This window comes from Macrobrachium rosenbergii, chromosome 1, assembly GCF_040412425.1.
Source record: "Macrobrachium rosenbergii isolate ZJJX-2024 chromosome 1, ASM4041242v1, whole genome shotgun sequence".
In the NCBI taxonomy this organism is placed as follows: domain Eukaryota; kingdom Metazoa; phylum Arthropoda; class Malacostraca; order Decapoda; family Palaemonidae; genus Macrobrachium; species Macrobrachium rosenbergii.
Genome location: NC_089741.1, coordinates 32,435,778 through 32,448,277, shown reverse-complemented (window position 1 = coordinate 32,448,277; position 12,500 = coordinate 32,435,778).

The following is a 12,500-nucleotide window of genomic DNA, read 5'->3' as shown; positions in this document are numbered from 1 at the left end:
TTTTGCAATTTTGACGATGAATAGTCATATATATATATATATATATATATATATATATATATATATATATATATATATATATATATATATATATATATATATATATATATATATATATATATATATATATATATTTATCACACTGTGATTTATATACAATCATGAAGCTACAAATGTTGCTTAATATCAAATTCACGCTACCTCGGGTATCTCCGATGGAGAATTATCACCGAAGGGGAATTTATATAAGTGATAAATGAATTAGTACCACCGGGAACCCTTGACGAACCCTTGACATGGGAGATACTCCATTTGAGGTAGCGTGAATTTGATATATATATATACATTTGTATATTCATGACTATATATATATATATATGTATATATATATATATATATATATATATATATATATATATATATATATATATATATATATATATATATATATATATATATATATATCTATATATAGATATATATATATATATATATATATATATATATATATATATATATATATATATATATATATATATATATATATATATATATATATAAAACTATATATATATATATTATATATATATATATATATATATATATATATTATATAATACTTTTATATTTTTCTTTTATATAAAATCCTTTTCTCAGTAGTTCTTTCAAGAGAAGAACCTAGTCTTTCTCTCTCTCTCTCTCTCTCTCTCTCTCTCATTTCCATGTCGATGTAATTTTTTTATCAGCCAAATAAAAATTGAATAAAACCATTTCACTTATGAGAACCAAACTCCATTTTTCAAAAAAAAAAAAAAAAAAATTTTTTTGTACGTATTCCCTTACCTAATTCCCTCTTAGTTTTAATTGCATGTATATTTAGATTCGTAGCTCTAATGAATAGCGTAAATACACCTCCTTAGTAATTAACGTGGTTTCTAGTCTTCATCATAATCTCATTATCAGCATACACGTGTCCTCATTATTCCTCATTGTAACGACGCTGAATGAGGTCGTATGAGGAAATAAGGTTAATTTTATTATATCAGTGTATAAGTCTTCTGGTTATAATGGAAAAGTGTTGTTTATTATTTTCATAGACCAGTTGGGCCTGTGAATAGAATTGGGAGGAGTCTAGAATTTTTTATTTTTTTATTTTTCATAATTTTTATTAAAGGTAATTTTTTTTTTTATTATTTTCATAGACCACTTGACCCTTGAATAAAATTGGGAGGAATCCTATAATGATTTATTTTTGAATTCTTATGATTTTTATTAAAATTAAATTTTTTTTTATTATTTTCATAGACCACTTGACCCTGTTAATAAAACTAAAAGGAGTCTAGATTTTTTTTGTATTTTTATAATTTTTATTAAAAAAAATATTATTTTCATCGACCATTTGACCCTGTGAATATATCTGAGATGAGTCTAGACTTTTTATTTTTATTTTTTATAATTCTTGTTGAAAGCAAATTTTTTTTTATTTATTTTATAATTTCTATTAAAGGTAAATTTTTTTTTTATTATTTTCATAGACCACTCGCCCCTGTGAATAAATCTAAGAGGAATCCTTTAATGATTTGTTTGTGATTTATTAAGATTTTTATTAAAACAAACAAATTTTAGATTTTTAGAGGATTCCTATGATGATTATTTTTATAATTCTTTTAATTCGCATTAAAAGTATAAAACATTATTTTTATTTTCATAGACCACTTGGCCCCGGGAATAAATTTGAGTGGAACCCTGTAATGATTTATTTTTGAATTCTTATAATTTTTATTAAAGTAAAAAAAGTATTTTTTATTATTTTTATAGACCACTTGGCCCTGTGAATAAAATTGGGAGGAGTCTAGAATGTTTTATTTTTTATTTTTTATAATTTTTTTTTTTTATTAAAAGCAATTTTAATATAAGACAAGTTTTGGTGAATATATTTGACCACTGACTAAATCTCCTCAGCCGACATCGTTGAGGCTAATCGTGATTGGCGGAAGCTCAAAAACATCGACCAGTCAGAATGACGATAGACCTTTCAACACCAGCTATTGGTTACAATGATATCCCCTGGGGACATTTACTGTCATCTCCAAAAATACAGGCTGAAAAAAGAGGGTTTCATATACAATGAAGAGAGTGGTTTTAAAATATTAGTAGGTTATTATATAACACAGACTATTTGAGTTAATATGAGGATTTCTTTTAGTTATTCGAAAGGGAAAAGCAGTCTATGGTTGTTGAAACTGATCTCAATTTAGTGTTTACATTCCAGTGGCTTCAAAATTGAGCATACTGATTTTATTTTAGGATATTCACTGACAGAATAATAATAATAATAATAATAATAATAATAATAATAATAATAATAATAATAATAATAATAATAATAATAATTTTTCAGCTATGGAAATAATAATAATAATAATAATAATAATAATAATAATAATAATAATAATAATAATAATAATAATAATAATAATAATAATAATAATTTTGATTAATTCATAACCCATTAACTGTTTTATTCATTTTTCTAACTTGAAAAAAAAGGATCAGCTGACGAGATAGAGAAGCCTTTAAGAATAGCTTTCCCGGGATCGATCCTCTGGCAATGAGTCGAGAATTTGATTTTCTGCCTCGTCAGGCTTAAAGTCCTCACTTTATCCTGTGGAAAGGGTAGCCTTCTCTCTCTCTCTCTCTCTCTCTCTCTCTCTCTGATATGAATACCCATATTTTGACCTCCAGTTCACTAGCTTCAGTTAGGTATTGTTAATGTCCTTATTGATGTATAGCCACTAAAACATGACTGAATTTCCAGGAATCTCGTAAGCCATTTCATTCATCATTTTCAGTTTTGTGCTCAGGTCTTAAACAGTACTGAGGCTAGAGGGCTGCAAATTGGTATGTCGATCATCCACCCTCCAATCATCAAACGTACCAAATTGCAGCCCTCTACCCTCAGTAGTTTTGATTTTATTTGAGGTTAAAGTTAGCCATGATAGTACGTCTGGCGCCGTTGTAAGTGCCAACAACACAGGCAACCACCGGGCCGCGGCTGAGAGTTTCATGGGCTGTGGCCGAGAGTGTTATACAGCATTATACGCTGTACAGAAAACCGCCTTAATAATAATAATAATAATAATAATAATAATAATAATAATAATAATAATAATAATAATAATAATAATATAATACCATATTCTTTGAAAGTGTGAATTTCAAGTCAACGGCCCCTGTGGTGGGCTTGCCCCATGAATTTGGTTCACCTCCTAATAATAATAATAATAATAATAATAATAATAATAATAATAATAATAATAATAATGGAAAACTCTTGACCAAAATGTGTTTCAGGTTAATATTACAAGAAAACCTAACCTACACAGATTCGTAAAATCTGGTTGTACTCAAATCTATTTTCAGTTCTGTAACTATTCCTACTGAAAGCCTTTTGTCTCTCCAATCTGACAAAAGAGTGTTTTATATATTACGAGCAAAGTGACTGAAGATAATGAGTGTTGTGTAACACGAACAGTTTGAATGGAAGGAGAAAATAGTCTCTTGTTATTGAAGCTGGGTTGAATCGAGTGAAACATTCCAGTGGTTCAAAAGTCAAATAATCTCGTTTTATTTGGATGGTCAGTTGTAGAATAATAATAATAATAATAATAATAATAATAATAATAATAATAATACATAATAATAATAATAATGTGTACAATATAGTACCATTTCGTTTACTTTGCTTTCAGTGCAGGGGAAGAACCTCCCCCTTCCTTCACCACCTACTCTCTCTCTCCTCTCTCTCTCTCTCTCTCTCTCTCTCTCTCTCTCTCTAATAATAATAATAATAATGATAATGTGTGCAATATAGTACCATTTCGTTTACTTTACTTTCAGCGCAGGCGAAGAACTCCCTTCCTTCACCTCTCTCCTCTCTCTCTCTCTCTCAGGAACCCTTTTCCACTCCACCCTACCATCTCTTTTCATTAACTCGTCCTCATCTTCCTCATCTCTCTCTCTCTCTCTCTCTCTCTCTCATCATCATCTCCTGCCATCAATGGACTTCTTTGTCTTGTAACAATCTCCCCAAAACTTTTCTTTCTGGGCTACTGTTAATCTAAGGTGTAGCTCTCTCTCTCTCTCTCTAGCTCTCTCTCTCTCTCTCTCTCTCTCTCTCTCTCTCTATTTTATTTCTTTATACATTATATGTATACACACACATATATGTATGTATGTATGTATGTATGTATGTATGTATGTATGTATGTATGTACAAATCATTTGACACCCATTACGAGGAGAGTTTGATCTTTGTGTATGTATGTATACATGCATGTATGTATATATGTATGCATGTACAGTCTTTTCCAACATATACTATAAAGCTATTTAATACCCCCTTTAATTCCAATTAGGAAGTGTCCTTCAATCCAAGTGTCTGAGGTGAGGGCTTCCACTATTTCCTGACCTCATTCTCTGGAACAACTAGATCTATAATACTGCTACTACTACTTGACGCTTCCCTTTCCTAGATATTCCTCTAGAGCCAGTAAGTACCGCCCGGAGAGGTTTGGAGTACCGGCTGTCACAATATTTATGAAAGGGGTTGTAAGTGAATGGGGCTTCATTATTTTTTGTCATAATTGGATGGAGAACCCTGTATAATAAAGACAGTTATTATCCAATATTATATACATACACATGTATATATATATATATATATATATATATATATATATATATATATATATTTATATATATATATATATATATATATATATATATATATATATATATATATATATATATATATATATATATATATATATATATATATATATATATATATTCTTACATACTGTCTGATTGTGTTGATGATTTCGAACAGGATTCATCTTTTCAATAATAATAATAATAATAATAATAATAATAATAATAATATATAATAATAATAATAATAATAATGATACCATATATATATATATATAGGCAAGAAGCAAACACATTCCTTTCTTTAGAAAATAAAGACGCATTAGAAAGAATCATAAATCATTGTGTCGTGTTTCCTCGGCCAAGGCGATTCGGCAGGAAGGATGTTTGAGATCCGTTTGCCCTATAATTGGGCTGTCGAAGTTATTGTCTTCACACCTTCTCTCTCTCTCTATCTCTCTCTCTCTCTCTTGAAGGAGATGTTTGGATGTTATCTTTAGTTTGTGTTGTCAGTTTTTTTGTTTATGTATGTGTATATATATGTATACGTATATGGGTATGTAGATATAAATATAAGTATAAATATATAAATATAAATATATATATATATATATATATATATATATATATATATATATATATATATACATATATACATATTTATATGTCTAATCTAACCTAATCCTTCCCTAACTGACCTACTCCTAACTTAACCTGATCTAATTCCCTAACCTAACCTAACCTAACCTAACCTAGGGAAAACATGCCTGACAAATATGTGCTTATGTTGTTGAAGATAGGAAACGCTAGGGAATGCAAGTTACATTTAAAATGTAACTAGCATCTCAATTCGATCCTCTTTTGGAAATCACAAGTAAAAAAATACTCCGAAGTTTCTTTAGCCCAATCGAGTTTTCTGTACAGCCGCTACAGCGTGTGATCAAGGCCACCGAAATTAGATCTATCTTTCGGTGGTCTCGGTATAATGCTGCGAGCCGCGGCCCATGAAACTTTAATCCACTTCCCGGTGTTGGCCTATCCTATATCGTTGCCAGAAGCACGATCATGGCTAACTTTAACCTTAAATAAAATAAAAAAAACTGCTGAGGCTAGAGGGCTACAATTTGGTATGTTTGATGACTGGAGGGTGGATGATCAACATACCAATTTGCAGCCCTCTGGCCTCAGTAGTGTTTAAGATCTGAAGGCGGACAGAAAAAGTGCGGACAAAGAAAAATGCGGACAGGAAAAAGTGCAGACAGAATAAAGTGCGGACGGACAGGCAAAGCCGGCACAATAGTTTTCTTTTACAGAAAACTAAAACTACAAAATCTGAGAAAAGCTTTGTTCTTCATTTTTACATCCCGACAATATTTGCTTTCAAGAAATACATTCCGAACGGATGTCTGTATGGGATTTTTCCTTTTGGGAATATTTGGTATATATACACGTAGAAAATTCTATCGGAAATGATTTTACATAGAGAAAGTAAAAAAAAAGAAATATTCAATCGGTGAGTTTCTCAGTTTGGAAATGAAGGAATTCTCACCAGAAATGATTTTATGGACAGAAATGCAAAACATCTTACTATTAAACAGAGACCCCAACCTTTTACTTGAAATAAAAATGTATTGTCATAGAAGACCCACCTTCAAAATACTGACTGGTCAGTAAAGAACATATATAAGAAACCAGAATAAAACTATAAATAAAGGAGAAGAGGATAAAAAGAAGCAGTAGCAAAAAAAAAGGAGAAATCTTTTACATAATTGAAAAATTGTATTTTCATAGAAGACCCACCTTCAAAATATTGACTGTCATAACGAAGATATATAAGAAACCAGAATAAAACTATAAAAAGAAAGGAAAAGAGGATACAAAGAAACAGAAGCAAAGAAAAGGAAAAGTTAGTCCTTTCTTCCATAAAAAAAAAAAGGGGCCCACCAGTCTTCGATCACAGATGGACGTAAATTTAGCAGATTGAGACGCCCGTGTCCCAGCACCAAAAAAAAAGCAACTTGATGTTTCTTGGCGTCGACTTTGATCTTGAAACTAACGAAGTTGCTCCTTGAAAGAGGTGCCTGTCCTCTCTCTCTCTCTCTCTCTCTCTCTCTCTCTCTCTCTCTCTCTCTATTTTACTTAGTTGAAAAAATCAACATTATCATCTAGTGTTTCTCAAGCTTCTATAAGTTTTATTACTGTAAAAATTTATCTGTTGTTTTTCTCAGGCAAAGATTGTTATAATTCCATCTTTAACTAATGAAGAGAGAGAGAGAGAGAGAGAGAGAGAGAGAGAGAGAGAGAGAGAGAGAGAGAGAGAGAGAGAGACGTGGGTGGGAATCATTCGTATTTAGGTAAGGACAGTGAATCCTGTCTGGAATCATTGAAAATTTTACTCTCTCTCTCTCTCTCTCTCTCTCTCTCTCTCTCTCTCTCTCTCTTTTTAGGTTTACCTTTAAGAGAAGTCTGGGTGGGTAGGGCAATAAAGTATATAGTAAAATTTGGGAATCCAAACTTTCTCTGGAAAATATCAGAGGGGGTCTCACAGTTCCTCCGCACTAGAACAAGTCACATTTCCAAATTCGGCCAGACATTTTTAGACGTTTCCTTTCTCGAAATAGTCTTTATTTTTTTTTTTATCTATTTGCTTATTTTTTGTTTGGCAATAGACTTCACTATCATATCACCATCATCATCATTCTCATTTCATTTCGTAGGATCTCTTTTTAAACTTTATTTGGTCAGTCTGTAATGATTTCCTGCATGTTACTGTTGTCCCTTAAAAACCTTTTTTTTTTCCAAATTTAAATTTTTTCATATTTTGTTTTGCTCCTTCGTTTTGTTGCCTTTTTTTTTATATATAGAACCTATGTATTCATAATCTATGTATACCTCTAGAACTTCTCCTGAGTTCCAGAGGTCCTTTATTCCTCACACCTTTGGGCTGTGGAACAGCCTCCCTTCTGAGGATGTCTTGCAATTGGAACTTCAAGAGTTCAAGCCAAGTCGCAACGCTTTGCTACCCTAATACAATTCCATTTTCATTTTGATAATTTATATAAATATTCATCTAATAACTGATCTCTTCTTCCTATATTTCCCATTACCTTCTGTTACGTCTTTCAAATGAACACCATAATATTCTCTGAAGCTTGAATTTCTTCCCTATGAATAGGGTTCATCTCCTGAATAATAATAATAATAATAATAATAATAATAATAATAATAATAATAATAATAATAATAATAATAATTAATTGTAAGACAATACACCTCTTCCTAAGTAGGAACTCTACTTGGCAATAATTCGATAGTCCATGATTTATGTCTGTCCAATTCTCCTCTAAAGAAACATTTCCCCCCTTTAATGAAGATATCCGATAAGAGAAGAAGGATATTAAACGCAGATATACCAGTGAGGGGATAATATAATCCACGAATACCCTGAAAAGGAAAGAGCTGGAAATGTGATGATTCACCAAAATGCCATGAAAGAATGTCAGTAATTATGGAGATGTGAGAATGATAACCGAGGGATTGGGCCAAAAAATGAAGACGGGGAAATCTTCCAGCTTAGCGTAAACTTTGAAAACGAGCTGTTTGGGAAACTGGGCCAACAGGTAAGGCAGAACGTTTGTCCAAGTGGTCAGAACGAATTGAAATGCTGAAAAGTTAAAAAAATTGTGCTATGAAATATTTCATAGGGTAGATAGGCTTTAATATTTTGTGGTGGTTTGAACCCAGGGAGGGAATGGGAGTCTCGAGCAATTAAGGGGAGGCGTGCTGGAAAATTCTGGGTCAGAACGAATTAAAAAGCTGAAAAAAATGAAAAATTGTGGCAGAAAATATTTCATAGTGTAAATAAATAGTCGTATGATATAAATAGGTTCTAATATTTTGTGGTGGTTTGAACCCAGAGAGGGAATGGAAGTCTCGAGTAATTAAGGAGAGGCGTGCTGGAAAATTCTGGGTCAGAACGAATAGAAATGCCGAAAAAAATTAAAAATCGTGCTAAAAAATATTTCACAGGGCGAACCTTTTGTCGTATGTCAATAGATTATAATATTTTGTGGTGGTTTGAACATGGGGAGGGAATAGGAATCCCGGGCAAATCAGGAGAGACGTGCTGGAAAATTCTGGGTCACAACGAATTGAAATGGTGAAAAAAGTGAAAAATTATGCTAAAAAAATATTTCACCATACTAACAGGAAAGGTTTTTAAAAGCTCTTAATACAGAATAACAGGAAAGGCTTTCAGAACCTGTAATTTATGCTTCTGTAGTTCTTTTGAAGTTCATCAGACTAAATGGAGAGGTTCTTAAAAGCTGTGACTCATGATTTTGTAGTTTTTTTGAAATTCATCTGACTAAACGAAAAGGTTTTAAAAACGGTTAAATTTCCATGAAACGCAAACAGACATAAAAGAGATTTATTCTACAAAAAAAAAAAAAAAAAAATCTGGACATCGCATTGTATATTTGCACAGCAAATCTCAGCCTAAAAACCCTTACAGGAAATTAAAAACAACAACAGCTAAAAAAAAAATAAATAATAAACATAAAAAAAACTTGTGTGTGTGTTTTTGTAACAGCCCCCGAAAGCAAAACATGGCGACGGGAAGCAATTTCCAAGCCAAAGGCGATCAGAGGATATTACGTCAGATTTAGCCGGGAGATTGCTTCTCTGTTTTTGCGGAATAAATCAAGATTATTCCCCGGGGGAAAATTTCGTTACTCGTTGCTGCAAGGATCAGCGGAACAAGTTGGAGCGATCACAGTTAGCTGGCGTTTCTCGGAATCTTTGTGTGGTATATTTCACTTTTCTCGTGAATGTGGACTTGTTGTGTTTTGATGCGTTTATCCATCCGGCTATTTCTATGTCTGTCTATCTTACCATCTATCTTTTATCCATCTATCTCTGTCTGAGTTCATTATTCTAGACTTCCTAAGGCTTCTTCTTCTTCTTCCCCTAACTAAGGAACACCATAATATTCTTTGGAAGCTTGAATTTCAAGGTAATGGCCCCTTTCTGGGCTTCTTATCTATTTATCTGTCTTTTATCTATCTATCTATCTATCGATCTATCCATCTATCTTATCTTCATTATTCTAGTATTCTTCTTCTTCCCTAACTAATGAACACCATAATATTCTTTGGAAACTTGAATTTCTATCCATCTATTTATCTATCTATTTATCTTATGTATCTATTCTATTATTCTAGACATTATTCTAGACTTTCTAAGGCTTCTTCTTCCCTAACTAATGAACACCATAATATTCTTTTGGAAGCTTGAATTTCAAGGTAATGGCCCCTTTCTTGGCTTATTATCTATTTATCTATCTATTTATCTTATGTATGTATCTTCTATCTATCTATCTATCTATCTATCTATTCATCTATCTCTATCTGAATTCATTATTCTAGACTTCCTAAGGCTTCTTCTTCTTCCCCTAACTAATGAACACCATAATATTCTTTGGAAGCATGAATTTCAAGTCAATGGCCCCTTTGTGGGCTTGTTCCATAATAATAATAATAATAATAATAATAATAATAATAATAATAATAATAATAATAATAATAATAATTTATTTATTTATCACGAAAGATGAACAGAGACAAGACCCCATCGCATGGGGGTTTATGAGGGGTCACCACCAGCCATTAAACAAAAGTAGGAACAGATAAAAACAACTGAAAAATGCGCAAAAGTTACTGAAGCGCATTCGAGTTTTTCTGCACAGCGTATAATCCATCTTTTGGTGGTCTCGGTATAATGCTGCATGAGCCGCGACCCATGAAACTTTAACCAAGGCCCGGTGGTGGCCTATTCTACATCGTTGCCAGAAGCACTATTATGGCTAACTTCAACCTCAAATAAAATAAAATCTACTAAGGTTAGAGGGCTGCAATTTGCTATGTTTGATGACTGGTGGGTGAATGATCTACATACCAATTTGCAGCTCTCTAGCCTCAGTGGTTTTTAAGATCTGAGGGCGGGCAGACAGAAAAAGTGCGGACAGAATAAAGTGCGGACGGACAGACAAAGCCGTCACAATAGTTCCCTTTTACAGAACACTGAAAAACAACATACCAATTTGCAAACCTCTAGCCTAAGTGGTTTTCAAGATCTGAGGGTGGACAGACAGAAAAAGTGCGGACAGAATAAAGTGCGGACGGACAGACAAAGCCGGCACAATAGTTTACTTTGACAGAACACTGAAAATCAACATACCAATTTGCAAACCTGTAGCCTCAGCAGTTTTCAAGATCTCAGGGCGGACAAACAGAAAAAGTGCGGACGGACAGACAAAGCCGGCACAATCGTTTACTTTACAGAACGCTGAAAAATCAACATACCAATTTGCAAACCTCTAGCCTCAGTGGTTTTTAAGATCTGAGGGCGGACAGACAAAAGTGCGGACGGGCAGCCAAAGCCGGCACAACAGTTTACTTTTACAGAACACTGAAAAAAGAATCCAGAACAAATATACATATCAGGCTCGCCTGCTCTTCATCTTTCGTGCTGAGGACGAATCCCATCTTTAGTTACTTCATTCCCTCTGCAGTACGAAAGGGGAAATATATCGTCTCTGGCGGAAAATTGCTCGAATCATGCGTTGCTTGCATGCGAGAGTCAAGCAAGCGCGTGCATGCAAGGTTAAAAGGCTTCTTCGCAGCGTTCAGGGCGAGAAATTGAAGAGGGTTGTTGGGGCGTTAGAGCAGAGCGTTGGTAATGGGAGACGGGGGAGGGGGAGGGGTAGTTGGTACATGAAGTCATTGCTTAGGGGATTCCTTTCTTGCAATATTTTTAAATTTTTTTTTTGTATTGATATTTTCTGTTTTACAGTTATTTTTAAGCAATGTAAAAAGTGCTAATTTTATTATTATTTTATTATTATTATTATTATTATTATTATTATTATTATTATTATTATTATTATTATTATTATTGTTCAGAAGATGAACCCTATTCATATGGAACAAGCCCACCACAGGGGCCATTGGCTTGAAACTCGACAAGCTTCCAAAGAATATTATTATTATTATTATTATTATTATTATTATTATTATTATTATTATTATTATTATTATTATTATTATTATTATTATTATTCAGAATATGAACCCCATTCATATGGAATAAGCCCACCACAGGGCCATTGAATTGAAATTCAAGCGTGGTCTCGGTATAATGCTGTATGAGCCACGGCCCATGAAACTTTAACCACTGCGCGGTGGTGGCCTGGCTTATATCGTTGCCAAAAGCATGATTATGGCTAAATTTAACCTTAAATAAAAACAAAACTACTGAGGCTAGAGGGCTGTAACTTGGTATGTTTGATAATTAGAGGGTGGATGATCGACATACCAATTTGCAGCCCTCTAGCCTCACTGGCTTTTAAGATCTGAGGGCGGACAGAAAAAGTGCGGACAGAATAAATGTGAACGGACAGAATAAATGTGAACGGGCAGACAAAACCACCTCAATCGTTTTCTTTCACAGAAAAAAACCCGGAAAATTAATAAAATTTTTACCTCGTCAAAAGTCGTAATCTCACAGTCTCTCAATTCCTGAAATATTAATAAATCTCTTTTTAAAATAACTAAATAATTTGAGGTTTAATTCACGCGGCACATTCTTAAAGTTTAATTAATTTCCTTCCAGATGTATTTATTAGTTCCATCTTTCAATAGAGAGTTTAATAAAGAGCGAAGGAGATATTCATTACCGAGGAATGGCCGGAATTTATGAGCAGAATTTGCTCAAAAATGATTCAGTGA